This window comes from Pholcus phalangioides, unplaced genomic scaffold (assembly GCF_987345545.1).
Source record: "Pholcus phalangioides strain wild (caught in Gottingen) unplaced genomic scaffold, Ppha-v1.0 ptg000003l_1, whole genome shotgun sequence".
In the NCBI taxonomy this organism is placed as follows: domain Eukaryota; kingdom Metazoa; phylum Arthropoda; class Arachnida; order Araneae; family Pholcidae; genus Pholcus; species Pholcus phalangioides.
The window spans coordinates 54407696-54429810 of record NW_028301596.1 but is presented as its reverse complement, the minus strand read 5'-3'; the positions used below and the strand labels follow the sequence as shown (position 1 = coordinate 54429810).

The window sequence follows — 22115 nt, the reverse complement described above, 5'->3', positions numbered from 1 at the left end:
TATAATTAATTATTAGAGAAGTCAGAAAAGAACTACAATAAAATTAATATTAAAAGAAATATAAATAGAAAAATATGAAATAAATATGAGAAGTAAAAATTAAAATCAGTAAAAAAAGTGAAAAAATAAAAATTGGTTATAAACATAAAAACAAATTAAGGCATGTATGAAATTAAGGAATATTATAAAAGCATTTTATATTTATACCAGCTGTAAAATACCCGGTGCTGCCCGGGGTTTTCCTCAATTACTGGGAGGACTGAAAAGATGACAAATCATTAAAATGGCATACTTTGAACTATTATGCATAACTTGGCAGGATTAAAGAAGTGATTAACCATTACAAAGGAATAAAATATTACCGTATTTTCCTCTGTATAATCCGCGGATTATTTGTTAAAAAAGTGTTTAAACATTAAAAAATGCGGATTATTTACCGCTGCGGACACTCTGCTGAAAATGATATTATCGATCAGATGAGTATGCTGATGATGAGTCTGAATTTGAAGGTTTGAGTAAGTACGTTTAAAGTAACTAAGTAAGTTTTTGATCGAACAGTAAAATATATTTTGTGTGTTAATAACGCTATTGTTTTGTAAATAAATTTCGTTAATTAGCGTGCCAATGGATTTATTATTGAAACACAAGGTTAAGTTTTTATTATTATATTTCAAATCCTGCGGATAATACGCAGCCGTGGATTATACGTGGGTTTTCTTTCGTTCTTCAAATTTCACATGCGGATTATACGTAGGAAAATACGGTATACTGGCAGCATTGAAGAAGTAACAAACCATTGTAAAGGCATATACATGTCTGAAACGCATTGTTAGGGAACCAAAGTAACCTTTATGACATGAATGTCGCTCTCCACTTGTTAATACGAGATATACAGAAGACTGGATGTTGTGAAGATATTTATTATTTAAGATGTTAATTTTTTAAGGAAGGAAAAAACTCATCTCTGCCTCTACCGGGAATCGAACCCGGGTCCCTCGATTGCCGGACGAGTGCTCTGACCACTAAGCTACAGAGGAGATAGAGATTTTCCTTCGCTAGAGCGTATATATGCCGAACGGAACCGTGCAATGGACGGTGAAACCGATCAGCTAATAGCTCACGAACGACGAGCCACCAGAGGGCTATATATATGACATGAATGTCGCTCTCCACTTGTTAATACGAGATATACAGAAGACTGGATGTTGTGAAGATATTTATTATTTAAGATGTTAATTTTTTTTTTTTTGCCGGACGAGTGCTCTGACCACTAAGCTACAGAGGAGATAGAGATTTTCCTTCGCTAGAGCGTATATATGCCGAACGGAACCGTGCAATGGACGGTGAAACCGATCAGCTAATAGCTCACGAACGACGAGCCACCAGAGGGCTATATATATGACATGAATGTCGCTCTCCACTTGTTAATACGAGATATACAGAAGACTGGATGTTGTGAAGATATTTATTATTTAAGATGTTAATTTTTTTTTTTTTGCCGGACGAGTGCTCTGACCACTAAGCTACAGAGGAGATAGAGATTTTCCTTCGCTAGAGCGTATATATGCCGAACGGAACCGTGCAATGGACGGTGAAACCGATCAGCTAATAGCTCACGAACGACGAGCCACCAGAGGGCTATATATATGACATGAATGTCGCTCTCCACTTGTTAATACGAGATATACAGAAGACTGGATGTTGTGAAGATATTTATTATTTAAGATGTTAATTTTTTAAGGAAGGAAAAAACTCATCTCTGCCTCTACCGGGAATCGAACCCGGGTCCCTCGATTGCCGGACGAGTGCTCTGACCACTAAGCTACAGAGGAGATAGAGATTTTCAGAGCACTCGTCCGGCAATCGAGGGACCCGGGTTCGATTCCCGGTAGAGGCAGAGATGAGTTTTTTCCTTCCTTAAAAAAAAAAAAAAAAAAAATTAACATCTTAAATAATAAATATCTTACAAGATTTACAGATGACTGGATGTTGTGAAGATATTTGTTATTTGAGATGTTAATTTTTTAAGGAAGGAAAAAACTCATCTCTGCCTCTACCGGGAGTCGAACCCGGGTCCCTCGATTGCCGGACGAGTGCTCTGACCACTAAGCTACAGAGGAGATAGAGATTTTCCTTCGCTAGAGCGTATATATGCCGAACGGAACCGTGCAATGGACGGTGAAACCGATCAGCTAATAGCTCATGGACGACGAGCCACCAGAGGGCTATATATATGACATGAATGTCGCTCTCCACTTGTTAATACAAATAACAATATATATAGCCCTCTGGTGGCTCGTCGTCCATGAGCTATTAGCTGATCGGTTTCACCGTCCATTGCACGGTTCCGTTCGGCATATATACGCTCTAGCGAAGGAAAATCTCTATCTCCTCTGTAGCTTAGTGGTCAGAGCACTCGTCCGGCAATCGAGGGACCCGGGTTCGACTCCCGGTAGAGGCAGAGATGAGTTTTTTCCTTCCTTAAAAAATTAACATCTCAAATAACAAATATCTTCACAACATCCAGTCATCTGTAAATCTTGTATTAACAAGTGGAGAGCGACATTCATGTCATATATATAGCCCTCTGGTGGCTCGTCGTCCATGAGCTATTAGCTGATCGGTTTCACCGTCCATTGCACGGTTCCGTTCGGCATATATACGCTCTAGCGAAGGAAAATCTCTATCTCCTCTGTAGCTTAGTGGTCAGAGCACTCGTCCGGCAATCGAGGGACCCGGGTTCGACTCCCGGTAGAGGCAGAGATGAGTTTTTTCCTTCCTTAAAAAATTAACATCTCAAATAACAAATATCTTCACAACATCCAGTCATCTGTAAATCTTGTATTAACAAGTGGAGAGCGACATTCATGTCAAATAAATATCTTCACAACATCCAGTCTTCTGTATATCTCGAAAGTAACCTTTGTTAAGTAAACATTGTTATTAAACTAACAAAGTAAACATTGTTAGGGCCCAGGAACCATTGTTGTCGGACAGTTTTTTTTCCCCATTTCGGACATTTGCCCAGCTCTAACAAACTTTTAAAATAATCTATCGTGTAAGTCGGGTCTTGCTCGGTTTATGCAAAATTTGGCTACAATCGGTCCAAAATTGTAGGTTTGTATAGAGAACATACACACACATATATATAGGCCTATCGATAGATTTTATAGCGATTTTATGTATTTCTGTGGATCAAGTTTAATGGTGAAATTATCTTAGATAAGAGAAATAGAGCAATAGATTTCTTCATTTCTTCCTTCAAGAGAAATAAAAATATAAAGAATAGAAAAGTTATTGATTGAATCAATCCATTTTTGACAAATGCTTTGATTTGAACTGGAAAAATATGGTGGACGTAAGAAATGAAAAAAAATGCTCTTACCGATATTTTTCTTTTGTGATAAATATCAGTACTTGAATTATATAGCTGTAGAAAAACAAGTATTTCGCCGTATAAGATACGTTGGCTCTAATACTGTTAAAATATTTTATAATGATCGATGCAATTTTCACGAAACAAACCATGCTGTAAAATAAATAAATATTAATTTAAATCGGTATAATAAAATAAATATTCATGCAACAATAGATAAAAAATTGGGGTTTCAATAAACTTTAATAAAAAAATTTTCCCATAGTTATGAGTTGTTGTTTTTTTGTATAAAAAACGATATTTTTTTGTAAAAAAAACGATATTTTTTTTCCCGGCGGAAAATAAATTTCCAGGAACTTTGGAGACAAAATTTATTGGAATTTCCAGACCAAAAAACGGCAGTCGATGAAAATTCCGGCAACAGAGCGGAATCAATAGGAAAAATATATATAAATACGAACATTTATACTTATAAATGGGGAACGAAAAAATTTCGGATCCTTGTACATAAATCGTGGCTGTTGCTCGTGCCATGATGTAGTCAATGACCTCAGAGTAAATCAGAAGCAAGATGTCATTCCAGGAATGTATATTATCTAATTAGGAAAGGAAAACATCAAGAGAATTCTGAGTGGAAAGGTCAGGAAAAGGAGTTTTGCCAAAAAATATCAATATGTCTGATGATGCCGAAAAAAAAGGATTGAGTAATGTGAGAAACAACTTCAGATTAGATCAGATGAAAACAACAACAACTTATTCATTTGAACCGTAGCAAAATTTTATTCCCGAAATGTATATTCTCTGTAAGAAAGTGTGGTTATCAGAAGAATCTCAGACGCATGTTAGGAAGTGAAACCTTCCACTAGACTGATTGCGATTAATTATAATAACATAGACAATGTTACACGGGATCTGTTTGACGCTAAGCTTTTGCTAAGCCTTTTTTAATGATATACGTGGGACACTGTTCGTTATCGCTTGCCATTTGATTATCAGTTTGTTTGATCACAATATTGTGCAGCAAAATTCCAATTACTTATTAGAAATAAATTAAAATCTGCAATACCCGTTGAAAAGTCACACCTATTTTTTACTAATTTTTTATTACGTAATTCGCAAAATTCAAATGCAAACGCCACCTTAGACAAATTACCCAACGAGATAGTTAAAATTGAAAAGAAAAAACACAAAAGTTATATTGATGAAATTGTATATGCATACTAGCTATAATACCCGGCACTGCCCGGATTATCTTCAACTACTGGGAGGATTGAAAAAGCGACAAAAACCATTATAAAGGGATAAACTTTGTAACTTCTTTAGTGCTGCATAATACTGGCAGCATTTTAAAGCAGTGAAATAGCATTGTAAAGGCTTATGCATGTCTCAAACGCATTATTAGGGATCCACGGTAACCAAAGTAAACGTTCCGAAAGTGATTGTTGGGGCACAGAAACCATTGTTGCGAAACAGTTTTTTGCCCATTTCGGGCAAAGGCTCAGCTCAGATGAACTTTTAAAGTAGCCTATCATTCAACCCGGGCCCTGTTTGGTATGTATGCAAAATGTGGCTGCGATCGGTCTAAAATTGTAGATCTGCATAGAGAAAACACACACACACACAATATGTACGGATACACTGCATTAATCTTAATTTTTCTGGTTGGCGAGTGGTATGAGTCATGCAGCGTATCCATGCATACGCATTTTCGGAAATACGAAACTCGTCAGATAAAAATAAGCACCATTTATTATTATTACAATTTCTTTTAACTGCCCGTTATTCACAACGTCCGCTATAATGAAGTTCTGCCGTAATCAAATTATTCTGTAGATATGCCCCCCCCCCTGTAGTCCTGAGGTACCCTGGGGGAGCACGTGTGTGAATCAAGTCGAAGGGGGAGCCATGAAATGTGGTTAAAGTACCACAGAGAGCTGTATATATAAAAAAAATTCCCAATGTCTCAAGATGACCAAGTCGAATGATTTTTGAACATCCATGTATACAACATTTCATACATTTGAAGCCTTCACAACATCATCGTAAAGAAGCATAAGAAATTTATTCTCCTTCCTAACCAGGCTGATTATCTGACAATACGTTATCCTCTACCGCAGCGGTTCTCAAAATTTTTTGACTCGCGGAGCCCTTTTCAGTATATAATTTCTATGGCGGCGTCCTGTTTGACTCGAGGAGCCCTTTTTTGTACATAATTTTTATGGCAGAACCTTGTAGGCCTCTCTTATTTACTTATCTATCAAATTTACTGATTCAGATTATTTTCCTCGAGTCGCCGCGGAGCCCCTGGGAGTTGCACACGGAGCACCCGTTGAGAACTGCTGCTCTACCGTATTCACCAGGTGCCATTTGATGATAGTTTCAGGCATTTTCAAAAGCTATCACTGATTATCCGATAACGGACAGTTGACACATTAGTTATTTAAAATAATAATATTAAGTAGTAGTATCGTTACAATGTACAACCAACTACTATATTACAAAAAAAAATCAGTCTCAAAACAATATTTTAGCGATAATTACGTATAAGCGTACCGAATGCAACAATAAATATCTATGGATTAAATTGAATTCTTATCGGAGAATTGATTTATATGGTGAAAAAGCCTCAACAGAAGAATTTTTGTATTAGGAAATAAATCTATAAAGTCCTTTTCAGTGTGAAAAAATAGATTAAAAGAATAATAGAAGGTAATAAGGAATCGATTTTAAAACTTTAGAAAGACTTTTATGAAGTGGATCTAAAGAAATTGCATTTTTCGTGAAAGAAACGAAATCTTTTACTTCGAAAAAGAGGGGGTTTTTTTTTTCCCCCACTTAAATCCGAGCGCCGGGTGCGACCAACTGATTAGTTCCGTTTGATTTTATAGGGTCGTCTCAACGTTTGTTTTAGACGAACGAACGATCGAATTAAGTTCTTCGAGATGTCGTCCTAATCGAACAAGATGGAGAATTCCAAAGACATTAAGAGACTAATTTCTTTTCTTGTAGAGAAAACACCATTTGCTCTCTCTCTCTTTCAATGTCCCTTGAAGAGTTTTATTCCATTTTATATTCGGTCTTTTATTTTCTTCTCATCGACCTGACAGTTTGGAAAAGGCTCTTAGAGAATCTCCACGTCAGAATTTTCATTCACAAGTCCATTCTGTTCTTCTTTTTCCTTTCAAGAATACGTTTGGGACTTAAATATGATGTTATAACACCTTTTGTGGTTTTAAACGTCAAGGTGAATCCCACTGTATTATTGTTGTTTGGAGAAAAATATTAGTTGTTGAACAATTTGCTATCGTTTTCTGACGTCTATTTATTTTCTCATTGTGGTCGGATCTTTTCGAAGATTTAATTTTCTATTTACGAGTTGAATAAACTATAGTTTTATTTGAGGTAAAACTACAATACTTTTTGTTTTTTGAGTGGAAAAACACTTGAGAGACTGGACTAGAGGTATGCATGGTATCATAGGTCGATGAGATACTTGCCTAAAGTACGAAAGGATGTTTAGAGGTGTCGCGAGTTCGATACCATGTTCGTCATTGTCAGAAGTTTTCCTGACACAGGGGTGCAACAGAACCGACGACAGAAAAAAAGACAGCAACCGCAGGAAGTTCAATATGTAGGTGTTAACGCACCAGCATTAGCACTCGTGACTGACCGTGGTGCGACAAAAATGATCAAGTGACGGTAAGTGTGACTCGTCCAGTCTTTCAAGATCTAATTAAAATTAGATCTAATTATAATTAGATCTTTTGAAAAATTAAACGAGTTACATTCACCCTACATATTTCTAGTTCAATGGCTGTCAAGCGCCCATGCCCCCCTCCCGAACCGTATTTTCATCTCGTGCCGCCCTTCTGGCAGGGGTTCTTAACCTACGGGTCACAAGGGCTTTCGCGTTGGGTCGTATATGAACACAAACATTTTGCTAATATAACTGATGTTTATTAAAGCTTTTTATACCTGAAAATAGAAGCTATGGTTCGCGAAGTTGGCCGCGGTGGTGATTTTGGGTCACGGCTGAAAAATGTTAAAAACTAAGAACTCCCTTGGGTTTTTACTCAATATAAAATACCCACTTGAGAGCTTTACTTTTTTTTAACAGCTGTCTGTGGCCCTCTTCAACACTTGTCGTGGCTTCTCATCATCTGATTTAACCTGTGGCTCCCTTAGGATATCCCAGGACCACAACGTCATCAAACATTGCTGTCCCCCCCTCCCCCCCAACTGTAAAATTAAATAATTTTATAAGTTTTTTTTTGCACCTAAAATTGCCGTTTTTTTAAGTTTGCAGCCCGGAGCAGTTGCACCCCCTCTGTAGTTCCAGCCTTGGGCTCCGCGTCTTTCAAGAGTCACTCGTTTCGGATCCAGAGGGAAAGTAGTGTCTACGTCGTGTGATATGGTGGCTATAAGTTGTCTCAAATTTCCAAGGTGTTGTTGTGTTATCTCTCAGCAAACATCATACTTGGAGTACGTAAGCGTAACCTAAACCCACGAATGTATACGCTCGCTATAAGTTTTATGTACGTACGTAAATGTAATCAGCTATATACTCGCTATGTACTTGACCTACGTGCGTAGTCGCCCGCCATATAGTTGCATACATATGCATAGGCTAGACATAAGTTGACTCATATGCTCGTAATACACTTAGACAGGCTGCCTTACGCATCGGCCTATCCAGACGCCGCACAGTGGTGCAATTTTGCGAAAATCTTGGCCAAAACCCCCAAAAAAAGTTTTGCCGTTCGACCCTGATTTTTTCACAGATGAAGAGTGAATAACCCCCGGCAACTGACGTACATTTTTTTTGGTTCATCACCTCTTAGTGTTTGCCCAGAAGAAGCTCCAATGTGGTGATTCAAGTAGCAGTATACCACACATCAATCTAAACCCTTTACAAAGCCGCTCTCGTTCAGAAATTTCGTAGCTCTCCGGGGAATTTTAGGCAGTTATTTCTTTTCTTTCAAGTGTGTTAGCAATTTAGAAATACATTTTGAATTTCGTTTTTGATATTTTTATTAAAAAATTAATTAATTTTAATGCCAAGTCATTTTTTAAAAAAGTTCATTTCTGTGAGTGGCGGTAGAAACAAGTGACCTGATGTGCCCTCCTGAAATTCATTTCCCAACATACTTTAACATGTTTAGTTTATGAAAAAGGTGAAATTAGTTGCTAATATCTGCTACTCCGCTGACCCCAGCGACTTTTCTTCAACATGCCATAGCTGAGGCTTGCCTATACAAAGGTGGAATAGATTTGAATTTGAGAAAATTTCTTTAAAAATGGCAGTTTATTGCTCTGATAACCGCAGATTATTTGAGCTTTAACATTGAAAGCTGCAAAACATGCCTCAGATTTTTTTTTTGTCTTTCTTAGTTTCAAACTCAGGGTGCTCCACTCTGAAAAAAATTTAGATTTTTAACGAAATACTTATAAAGGATCATAGCTCAAATTTTAGGCAGCAATGCACCGATTTAGAAAATCGCGTAAAGAAATGAACACAAAATGACGTTTTAAATGCTTAAATTAAGTAAAATTTGAAGGGTGTACAGAAAACGTAAAAAAATGAATTGCAAATCTTGACTGATCTTATCATAAACTTCATAAATAGAAATTCGTTCTGATCATCTCTTAAAACGTTTCTCTGCGAACTACTGTACTCACAAAGAATCGGTGGTGAACACATATCAGAATTTGCTGAGACTAATAAGAGAACAAAAAGGACAACAACTGATTGATTAAGGAAACATCAAAAACTTGAATAAATTCGAAAAAGTTTCTTGCAAAAATTATCAAGATGTGATGCACCAATTAATAACTTTTTCTCATCCATTCATATCTAGCATGGGGGAAACAACGAAAAAAAAAATTTTAAGATTGCCGCAAAACGTCTTCAATAACCCAAAACTAGTTTTGACTATATGAGCGATATCTATGTATGTAAAATTTATTTTGTGTGCATCTGTCTGTGTATATGTTCTCTCTAAAAATCAACAATTTTAGATCGATCGTTACCAAATTTTACGTATACTCGTAAACGATACAGGACCCGACTTGAACGATAGGCCACTGTAAAAGTTTGACAAAACAGGTGAAATGCCCGAAATTATCAGGCAAGAATGGTTCTTGGGTCTCAACAATGACTATCGGAATGTTTACTTTATTCACCGTGGTTCCCTAACAATGCGCCTCAGACATGTTTATTCCTTTACAATGGTTTGCCACTTCTTCAATACTCGCAGTATGTTGAGAAAACCTGGGCAACGCCGGCTATTATAGCTAGTTGTTAATAAATCATATTTATGATTATAATATTATGATACACAATTAATATATAGTAGTGACCATAAGATTTTACACCCAGACCACGACCAGAAACATTTTTCCATTCATTACAAACTTTTATCATAAATTTCTGTGTTTAAATTATGTTTTATGCTTATTTTAATTTCCTGTTTTTACTTTTTTGAATTCTTAATTAATTTTTTTATGCCGCATTTTTATGTTATTATAAGTTTTTTAATGCATCTCAGCAATATTCTTACATGTTATTGCAATTCAAATGACATATATATGATGATGAGATATCATGAACAAATCCATGCTGTTTTTTATCGCAATTAATCAATAGCCATAATGCAAACATGCCATATTTTATCCGTTTCGTGTCCTTAAAATCCTTTTAATCATATAATCTGCACCCTGCCGTTAAAAAAAGCATAATATTTATTGTTCCAAACAGTTTTCAAGAATATGCAACGAATTTCAAGGCGAGTAAATAGTTTTGACCACGTTTTTCGCAAAACGCACCACTGTGCGCCGCCCAGAAGCTCAGGGTGCATAAGGGGATATGCCAATGAGAACTAAATATGAAATTAACAATGCCGAACACATCATGAGAGATCCTAAATTAGGGTGGCTGGTAATTCTAGTCCGGTAGGGGGAGCCCAACACTATCTCTCTGCCTAGGCTGCCCTTTATATAGTTTAAGACAAGGGTGCTCAACATTTAAGAAAGTGCGTGCCGCTTTATTGCTTTGAAAGAGTGCTACGGGTGGGGCACTTGTAATCTGGAACAGTGCCGGGGGTCACTTGAATGATCCGGAAATGTGTCGCGAGTCACTCAAGCAAATATGGGTCACTTAAGTGATCTGGGAATTCGACGCGGGGCAATTAAATCGTATGGAACTGTACCGCGGACCACTTTTGTTATCCGGAACTGTGTCACGGGCAACTGGAGTGATTTGAAACTGTGTCTCGAGTCACTGAAGTGATCTGTCAATATGCCGTGAGTTCCATAAATGACCTGGAGATGTGCCGCTGGTGACTTAAGCACTCTGGAACTGCACCGCGGGTGACTTGAGCACTTTGGAAATGTGGCACGGTTCACTTAAGTGATCTGCAAATGTGCTCCTTTTTGTTCATTTTTATGAAATTATATTTAGGGTCGCGGACCACATCAGACGACTCCAAGGGCTACATTTGGTCTGTGGGCCATCGGTTGAGCATATGAGTATATGTGGCTTAAGATACTCTTTACATTTGATCCACGACTACGGATAATAAACTATTATAGAAAACATGGACTCTACTAATTTAGAGCTTGAAATTTAAACAAAATATCTTTTTTGAAAAAAAATCAGACATTCTTTCCCAAGTTGAGGGCTTCTGTTTACTTTTAACTGCCCAGGGCCCCCCCCAACTCAAGTCAAAAGTTTCGAGATTACCTTGTAGTTGACTTGAAGAAGAATTAAAACACTAAAATTTTTAAATTTGATGTATATGTAAAATTAATGTGCAATAGAGAGTTCTATTATGAAGAAAAGCTAACTAGTATATTGTAACAGTTGCTCTGTTAGTCTAAATTAAAAATTATTAGTATATATCAAAGTGTACCAGTACATTTTACCACAATAAGTTAAGTAATAAGAGATCAAAAGAGGCAAGAAAGAAAAATTGCCATTATTTTTTCTTTCGCAATCTATAAATTTTATTAATTTTGCTATTTTGATTCATACTTTAATAAATGTCATATTACTTTAAATTTATACGATTTTCACAACATTGCACATTAAAACTCACGGCACTCCGCTTAAGCCGTCATAATTTTTCGGTAACTTGAGGTGACGACTTATCGAGGTTTTACTGTACTCACTTCCTACCCCCACCATAAAAAAACCCTCATCAAAAACACCATTTTAATAAAGAAGCCCAAGAACATAAATATTGTTACGAAAATTATGTAAATAGTTCTTATTTATAAATTATTATGCCATTTTTCGCCTGTAAATAGTCATTATCTTATGCAAAAATGAAAATTACCGTATTTCTTTGTGAATATCGCCAAATTGGCAGCAAACTTAGCAAAGTTTGGCGACAGCTCCTGCGACGCCATGGCGCCAAGAGACTACTCCGGATTAAGGTGTCTGTATAGGGACTATTTGCAGTGGCAGTGGTTACAGGCCGGATAGTCGCGAACCGTGTAGTATAATCGAGATTCCGCTTTACTTTCATTGGTTTTATGTTAAAGAATGTTTACCGTGTCTGACACGACACGGCGAGTGTCTGCAGATGTGAATCCATCCTAAGGCTTGATAATTTGTCTTCTCAACTGAAAAATCACCTGATAAATTCCGCTTAGATCAGTAGATATCTACTAGGAAGGATCAAATCATCCAAAATCCAGATCCGATATAATATAAAGTCGAAAATATCAATTAAAAATAAAATCGGAAAGATATATATTTTCTTGGAATCCTGTTTTTTTTGGCATCGGTAAAAAAGTAGAAATTCTTTTTCTACGTAAAGCATTTCTGACAGAAATTATTTCATTCACTTTGAAACTAAGAAGAACAAAATCAAGACAAAAGACACTTTCAATAATGATACCGAAAATACAAACTTTTTTGTTTTGGTTCCTTCCAAAGGAATAAATAGCTTGGAATATATATAAAAAAAAGGCCAAACTTGGCTTTTCATTTTCTTTGTGGGGAAGAAGTGAAAAGGTGATTTGGCTCCGCTTCATTTTTCGGATCCCCCCGGGCTTTTAATGTCCAGAAATCCAAAGAAAAGTTTATGCCTTCGACATCTGTCACATCTTGTCGATTTCTTCCAAAGATTTGCTGCTTTTTTACATCCGGGAAAGAAAGATTGAGTTTTCTCCTATTTCCATCCGGATTTTTTTTAAAGAATGCATTAATACAGAACGCATTTTTTTTTTGCCGCCATAAAAACAAAAATTGTTTTAATAGAAAATTTGGAAAAAGAGGAAATAATTTTCAATGCGGAGAGAATTAACGAAAATGTGAACGTTCCATTAAAAATGCCATTACACGTAAAATATTCAGTCAAAAATCTCCAAAAGGTTCCAAAATACGGTTCGATATACATGGTGATCACTTAATTCCCCCCCCCCCCCCTTGCCGCATTTTACTGGCGAACCGTTGATTCTAGAGGCATTACTTCCAATTAGGTAAAAGTATCCGAATAAAGTGTGGACTCGGATACGTCATTTATGTTGCAAAGGGTTGCATAGTTATTGAAACATGAGAATTAACTTTTCATACGGACACACTGTCCTGAAAACCCGATTAGAAAATTGCTGTTCTGTCTGTCCTGAGGCTAAAAAGAAATCCACATTTCTAAGTGCAATATTCGCTGAGATATTGGATATTTAAAAATCGAAGAAAAGTTGGGAAAGAAAAGCATAAACTAACGGACAACGCTTCTTTCCCTCGTCCTTCAAGGACACACCCTGTTTCACGTCTCAGCTTATACATGTACAGTACCGGATCAAGCTCATTGAGCTGAAAGTATGTCAAGATCAAACATAAAAAGAGCTTTCAGGTACTTAGTTCAAGCATAAAAAGTTTAAATCGGTTCCACACCCGCAGAACCCCGAGAAATTCCGCAGTGAGGCAACCGGTCTTGAGGTGTGGCTACGCAAAATCGACCATTCAAATCACCCGCACACTCTACTAGCCATACCTTAAAACCATCTTTTTTGCAGACTTCTGCGGGTGTGGACCCGGAATTAGGCATACTTAGATCAAGCATATAAAAAAACATATACCTGGATCGAGTTTATAGTGAGTTTATACGTACCTAGATCACGGTTATAGAGAGCATAAGCAAACACGGATCACGATCACAACGAGCTTAAATGCTCGTAGGCCAAGGTTATATGACAAGTCTCTAGATCGAGCATAGAAAAAAAGCTTATGCGCACCTACATCAAGCCTATACTTACCTATAGTTCGTTTCAGGTTAACTTTGCAGTGCAGAGAAAGGTAGAGAGTGTATTCCTTCGCCGCAAAATATAGTTCCCATATATCGGAGGCTTACGATGATCATTTATGCAGAATATTTCAATTTTTTGAATGATTGAAAATCAATACTGAAAAAATAGTGTTCTGAATCGATCTTTATTCGTTTAAGAATTTTAAAATAGAAAAAATAATGATCACCATTATGCGTAAAAAAAAGATTTTTCTCAGTGAGATTGGCAAGAATCAGCTATACCTTACCGCGACTGCGCATCGATACATTGGTTGAAAGGCTTTCGTTGTCATAGCAACGTGTGATGCGGTTCCCTCGTAGCTTCCCTTTCTCTGCAAAGTTAACCTGAAACGAACTATAGATTAAACTTATAGCGAGCTTATGCGCACCTACGGTGCCTGTAAAGGAAAGCGGACTCGTCGTCCATCTTTGATCGAAAAACAGGTTTGCCACACCTACTGATGTCTCGGAAATCGTTGGGGAAAAATTAAGAACGGGAATAGCAATTTGCTATAGCGGTAATACTTTATCTCTTTAAAGTCACGGGCGTAACATTACTTCCAAACACCAATGGAATAAATTCAAGCAAGTTCTCTGTGTTTTCTTTCCTCTTTCTCTTCATCATCTCGAAGTTTTATAGCAACCCTATTATCTAAGGAAAAATTGCTTTTTCTTGCTCTCCTTTCCTTTTAATGTTTCTTTGTAATATATACATGTAAGAGCGAAAGAGAATATGTATTGCGTGAGGCTGAAAAGAGGATTCTAAAAAAGACTTCTCATATACTTTATCTATTATACTCTTTTCTTTTATATTTTTTTCTTTCCCCCTAATTTCTTTTTCTAACCATGCGGTTTGGTTAGGACAAGGTTACCAGATTTATCGCCGATTCATTAGAGCTCACCAACATTTCTTGCCAAAATCTTGTACTTGAAGTGGTTAAGGCTCACTTCTGCTCAAAGACGGTGGTGAGGCAGCCTAGTATTTCAAGGAGCTTCATGCGTATCAAGCTTATAGTGAGCGCTTATGCTTATCTAGACCAAGATTATAGCGAGCATAAAGGAACGTAACGTCGCAACGATCTTATACGTTCGTAGAGCAAGCTTGTGACAAGTTTCTAGATCAACTTTGTGATTAGGGCCAATATTACATAGTAAAAGTTCTTTGACAAGGAATCTTTTATAAAATAAGTTTGACAAAGAAATATGACAGCGTAAAGTCAACTTTGATAAAAGACAAAGTGGAATTAAATTTAAATGAAAAAGGTTAAAAGTGTGTGCTTGTGTGTATTTATATTTGTCTTTTCACTTGTCTGTGTTGTCTACATTGTTGTTTTGTACATGTAGCCTATTATGCCAGTGGTTTTCAACCTTTGAAAGCCCGCGGTCCGGTAAATCTCTTTTGCGTAAGTGAAAGGCCCGGTCATACAGACATAACGTGAAATTAATGGGGAAATGAAACTGCGAATCAATCACGGCCCGGTGTGACTAGTGTTAGGGGCCCGGTACTGGCCCGCGGACCGGTGGTTGAGAAACACTGTATTATGCCATTCAGCGCATTCTTGTACTTTTGTCTCGCTATGAATGTTCGTCTTTATCAGTATTACACTATAAAAGTTTGATATAAAATCCCTCTTATAAAACTTAAAAAATCCAACCAATAAAGCTCATAGGTTACATTCGAGCAAATGCAACCGATAAGCTTATTGGTTGAATTTCACATGTTTTATAAAAGGAATTTTATAAAACTTTTATAGTGTAATCCTGGCCTTTGGAAATGGGAAAAAAAAATCTTCGTCAAAGCACTTCTATAATACACGACAATCTGTAATCAAGTTCATTACACACGATTCGCAGTTTTACACTGTGTCAATGGTTGTGAATTCTTTCGTTTCTCAGCTGTTAATGGTTCTGATGCGTTAAGTTAGTTCATTCAGTGGTTTTTCTCGGCAATGGCGGTTTATAATAAACAACGAACTTGAAGAACGCGTCAGTGCTGCACTAAGAACCATTGACAGCGTAAAAATGGCAAAATGTGCGGGATGAACTTGATTACAGATTATATGTTCGTCGTGTTACGAAAGGTTCACACATCGAACGATTGAAACTTAAAAAAAAAAATGGAATGTGTCCATCATTTTAATGTACCATTGATTATATTATGCGTGATCCAGTCATTCATTTATGCTAACTCTATATACAGTAGAACATCTTGATAACGGATAGCCATGGGACCAAAAATTTCCGCTGCTAACGGGGAGGTATAATATACAGAGGAACTTCGTTTATACGACGTATAAGACATTTGGACATAACACATTTGGCTTTGGTCGCAATTGGTTCCCATACATTTTACAATGTATATGTTATTGTGCGTAAAAGTGATACACCCGTGGTTATGTATAATCACCAATCGTATCGATATATAAAGACATTTTGATTAAATTTCACTACATTTATCACTTTTACAAGGCGATTACGCATAATTTCCCAAATAAAGTTGGAAATTCTGATAAATATGGAAAAATTTATAACCTTTTCTCTCTTCGTTAAACCAATTAACTATTTTTACCTGTACATGGTACGTGCACTGCACATATTCTGCATTGGAACTGAAATAAAAATAAGTGTGAAGAAGATTAAAAACATTCATAAAATTGTGTCTTGTAATGTTGGCTTTCTTCACACGTATCAACATGTATAAACAAAACCAACGTTACCATTCGAAATCACCGTCCTGGACCATAGTTAAGGTCAGTTAATAGAGCAATTAATTGAGGGATTATCATATTTAGGTACCAATACAAGCTTGGGATGAAACATAATCTTAGAGTTGAATATGATAAATCCTCGGTTTAATGACAAAAAAAAAAAAATTAATAAATTAGAGTCTGGAAAAGAAATTAGAGAGTGAATGATTTTACTGTCCGCTGTCGAGAATGTGTGTCCGCTAACGGGGACTGAAATGCGTTAAACCACTATTCCACGGGACCGGGATCAGAAAAGTGTCCGTTAGGGGAGGTTCCTCTGCAATACACGCCTAAAAATTAAGCATGTATATGGGACGGGCAAAATGTCTGTGTGGAAACTTTAAAAATTCATAAAAACCGGAAAAATAACCGACATAAAAAGCGGTTTGCAGGGTTAGCATCGCTAGGTCACGGGAATTTTTCTAAAACAGGAAAAAAAACCTAAAAGAAACAGCTGATAGGTGGCGTTGACGTACACAAGTCAAAGAAAAGACACGCAAATAACGAACAGAATGCCATGCCTCCAAGTCGTTTATTACAGTAGTATGTGTTCCACATGACCACCACCAACAATGTGCAGCAGGTCCGAATGTATACACGACACCTCTCGGCGGATCGCATCTTTCATTTCTGACATATTGGATGTACCGGATCGGTACACCAGGACTGTACCGCTCCTACCAGTGCCACCTATCGGCTGTTTTAAGTAATTTTTCTCCCCCTGTCCTAAAAAGATTATCGTGATCTAGCGATGCTAACCCTGCAAAAACCGTTTTTTACATCGGTTATTTTTCCGGTTATTATTAATATTTTTAAAGTTTCAACGGACTTTTTGCCCGCCCTGTATATATCTAGGTTAAGCTTACGACTGGCTTCTAGACCAGGAGCGTGATGACTTCGTGGAATCAACCGGGTAAATAAAATTCCCAACAATATAAATCAATTTAAGGCTGCAATTATCTTTCTCTAATAGCACTTTCTCAACAATAGAACTTATATTGTTTTTGTGTAGAAGAATAGCAAACACATAGCTTTTCGTCTCTGGTTTATTGTTTAAGAACATTTACATCCTCATTCATTGGTATTAAACCAATTGTCAGGTTGATAATATTAATTAGAATTAGAATGATTCCCATTCACACGGATTCTTCGATGTCGATCAGTTTGACTCCAACAGTGAAAGCGTGTAACAAGATATTCCTCAGTTAAGTAAATGAAGAATTCACCGAGAGGACTATTATTATACAGTAGTACTATAAAAGAATCCTTAAAGATACATAATAATACATCTCCTGGGATTCCCCCGAAGTATTATATATTTTTTCAGAACGGGATCGAGTGCTATATGATACCTCTTCATCTCGCTCAGCCATTCATAAAGACTGAAGGCTTCATTTACATGTCTGAGGCAAACATATACTTACCTGATGGCCGAAATAACCTTGATCCGAGAAATCGAATAAAATACAGGGTATGCCATAAATTCGTAAATAGTTTTCATTCGTAAAAATTCATAAAAGTTGTAGGAATTGGGATATTTGAACGCGGTTTGCGAAAGAGTTCTTTTCGCGAAGAGCGATTTTTTTTAATTACGGAAGAAAATTAGTTCAACTTTTTTCCTATAGAGGACGCTGCACGAAGTAAAATCGCAGAATTCCTGACCTCTCAACCTGTCTTCAATCTCTTCTGTGTCCGAAACGTTCGTAAAGTTTCAGCCGGTGATTCACGGCTGACATGAGGTGATGTGACAAGTCAACAACTACAAAAATCACGATGAAATGTGAGCGCCAGTAACAGGGAAATTAAGAAATGAGCCGTTATTGCCCCCTACTTTTATAGGAATTCTGATTTGCATATTTCCTCTCAGTAATTTGCTATCACGCAGAGCCAGCTATCGGGAAAAATTTGAACTTCGGTATTAATATAAAAAATCCCCTTCGGCGAAAATAACTTTTTCGCAAACCGCATAAAAAAACCAATTCCTTCGACTGTTTTTTCAAATCAATTTTTAAACCAGTTACGAATTTATGGGACACCCTGTATGATACGCACTGTTGATAAATCTTATATGACGTACAATACGATTAAAAAAAAAAAAATCGTGCTATCTTTTTCTTCACCACTAGTTCTCGTGACAGTTTCTATACCATTTTATGACTTACTTATCTATATATATAAAATTGATTTTCTGTCTGTGTGAGTGTGTATGTTCTCTATACAAATATACAATTTTAGATCGATCGTCGCCAAATTTTGCATATATACCAAATGGGACCCGACTTGAACGATAGGCTACTTTAAAATTTCGTCAGACCAGGGCAAATGCCCCAAATGGGCAAAAAACTGTCCGGCAAAAATGGTTTTTGGGCCTCAACAATCACTTTCCGAACGTTTACTTTGGTTACCGTGGTTCCCTAGCAATGCGTTTCAGACGTGTATATGCCTTTACAACGGTTTGTCACTTCTTTAATCCTGTTAGTATATGTATAATAGTTTATGCCTTTATAATTGTTTGCCACATTTTCAATATACTCTCAGTAATGAGGCTTTTTGAATAGACGTGGACAGGCATGTCCCTTGAGGTCAAAAGTGTATGTTTAATGTGTTTTTGTATATGCTTGTATATATGTTTGTATGTTATTAAAAAAAAAAAAAAAAACGTCATAATCATCATCAGCATCGCTTTGAGAGTCAGGAAAAGGGTGATCCTCATAGAAATGAGTGCTAAAATTGTCGATTTTACTGTAGAAATGCGGAAATTAGTGGGATTTTCCGCCCCATCAATAATTTTAAAAATTGCATTGAATTCTCGATTTTTGAAATATTCAGTTCGCTTAGAGATATACGAAGCCCAGGAGATTAAATATGAAGTAATTAGCCAAACCTACACTTTTGAGTTGGATATTCGAGCAATATCATTGATTTCATTTATATCTTCTCAAGTATGAAAATTAATGTCTCCATATTGTCTCTTTTGATATTTATTTGCATAAATTCATGTGGGTTAGGATATTTTAAAATTAGTTATGAGCCCGTGAAAAGTGCATCGAAAAAATTCCACAGCTTTAACTAAGGATTTTTGGAAGCTGGAACAGACAGAGGGATAACTTGAAGTTCGGGGGGGGGGATCGAAATACCTAGCGCCCCTTAAAAAAAGAAAAATATATATTCATTTCTACGTTTCTGTGTAAATCTAGATTTGTTTATTTCATGAATCGCGCAGGTCGCCATATTGGTTAACTTGGACACGGTTTGTATGTCCCTCAAGAAAAAGAGAGGGAGATATCACGTGATCCAAAAAAGCCTCATTGAAGAAAACCCGGGCAGCGCCGGGTATTATAGCTAGTAGTAGATATTATTTGTGTATAGGGGCGAGGCACCGACATGAAGGAAACATTTGGTTGGGGACAATGCATATGCACATATTGCACATATGCATTTGCATATAATCCGGCCTCTAATCAAGATATTTCACTCATCCGCACGCGTTATACCTAAAACAAATCGTTATAAAAAACAATTTATGGCTGCACACCTTAAAAATGTTTATGACGCCAAGAGAAAATTAGCAATGAAATAGCGGGATTTTGAATCACATAAAAAATATTTTTGATTCCAAGATACCCAGAAAGAATCCTTTTAGACGTAAACCCATTTTGCTATTCCATCCGTCCAGAACAAATGTGATAGCCTCTATGTTGAAACTCCAAGCGAGAAGCTATTTTTATACGTGTCTGAAGGTTATATGTCTCTCTCTTTGGCGTTCCTGGCTTTTATTGAAACCATTTCATGTGTTCGCGATGATATAATATACAAGGCATAAGTGCCGGAACCTGGGAGCTGAGGCCATTTAAGCCCCCCCCCCGCCCCCAATATATTTTGTGAGGGAGTTGAGTCCCCCCCCCCAAAAAAAAATCATGAATATACAATGGAAAGCACCATTCCGCAACCTGCGTATTGAGTCCCGTATGTACGGGACGAATGGAGATTTTTCAGCCCCTCTCGATGTTTCCTTCATATCAGCGCCTCTGATACGGGGTGTCACGTAAGTCAAGTGATTTGTGCCGCCAAGTTAATTTTTAGAAAATTAGGTTTGAGGTCACGGGCTACATCAGATGGCTCCGAGCACCGCATTTGGCCCGCGGGGTCATGCGTTTAGCATGTATGCATGCATGTGACCTATGCATTCATATGCTTAAACAATGCTGATCATATAAATGATGAATGTTTAAAACGGATATCGATCTTGCGAGTATAGGATCAGGAACATTGAGAGCACCCTCTTAGTACAGCACTTTGAAGTGCCACATAGTGCTCGCGAATCACCATCGGCACGCAATTTTTGACCAGACTCGCAGGAATATCTACATTTGAAGTTATGAAGTCCTTTATTCTTTGACTTGTGTGGATATCATACTCATAAATTACTCGTCCCAGCCATGCGAGTTTGTTTTTGTCAATCAGACGCCGAGCTAGCAATCCTACTTAGGGGCTATGTTTATACAATTGTCTGCCTTTGGTTTCCCGGTGGTTCTATAGTCATCATTAGAATTGTGCCACGATCCTCATTACTACGTCTCATCCCTGGGTGGTTCCCACCCATCCCTCCCTCTATCTAATGTTCCTCCAGAGGGGTTACCATTAGTACCGGCCCGCAAAAAATATATGTTAGTTATAATATAATTATACTACACACAAAGTAGTTAAAAAATTCATGATACTTGCATGAATAAATTAAAGCTCAGTTCACATGTGCAATAAAACATCACGGGAAGTTCCCGGTAACGGGGATTTTCGCTACAAACCATTCACATGACGTTAAGTTTATGCCGGTAATCCCCCTCGTCTTTCCGGAAGTCGTCACTGGCTACGTGGGTTGAACGGAAGTGGTTGATTCAAGATGGCTGGCGAAGGAGCTTACAGTAGTATTCGTGGCGCAAAGGATTATGGGAGAGAAGGTCGGTGTCGAACACCAATCCACCACAAGAAAGATGGGCTTTTTTGATGAGCTTCTCTCCCACCTTTTACTTCCCTACGAGGGGAAAAAAAGTTGTCGTGCCGGTAATTATCACCAAAGCGACCCCCAATCTCACACATGTGAACGGGGCTTAATATAAAAGAAGCAAGTTTCCTTTACTTAAGGAGTGGTCATGCTACTCGCACGCCAAACAAAAAAACACAAAAACAAATAATAGTATTTTTATACTGATTAGTTTTTCAATCGATACAACAGATTTATGAAATTCCAGATTTCAAATATATATAGAAGAAAAGGATGGTCGGGCTCCGACCAAAAGAATACACGTGCTTCAAAAGAGTATATCATAAATCTTCGCGTGAGTACAATATACATACACAATGCATTCTTCATTAGAAGTTAAACATTTCCCATTTCATATGAATCACTGAAAGTATCCAAACATTACTTAACGTGTTAACCAAATTGACATAACCATGCAAATGAACGTGGGCATTTATATACAATACAAATCCCTAGTTAATACAAATACAATACAATACAATATTGTATATCTTTGTATGTATTATCTTTGTCAAAAGGGGGGTTTTGGGCTCTCTCAATCTTTAATAGAACCGTCAATGGGAGTTGTTGTTCTTCTCCTGTTAATGCACTGTTTCTTTCTGTTCTCCAATATATACAATTATATACATAGTGGTGCCTTCGTACAGCAGATTCCCCAC

The 22115-nt window shown here is 37.1% G+C and overlaps 2 non-coding genes across 2 annotated transcripts; both read right to left on the bottom strand.

Moving 5' to 3' along the window:
- Positions 1-965: 965 nt before the first annotated feature.
- Positions 966-1037, bottom strand: TRNAA-GGC (transfer RNA alanine (anticodon GGC)). The gene has a single exon. It is a non-coding gene; the product is annotated as a tRNA-Ala (tRNA).
- Positions 1038-1760: 723 nt separating this feature from the next.
- On the bottom strand, positions 1761-1832 carry TRNAA-GGC (transfer RNA alanine (anticodon GGC)). The gene has a single exon. It is a non-coding gene; the product is annotated as a tRNA-Ala (tRNA).
- Positions 1833-22115: the final 20283 nt, after the last annotated feature.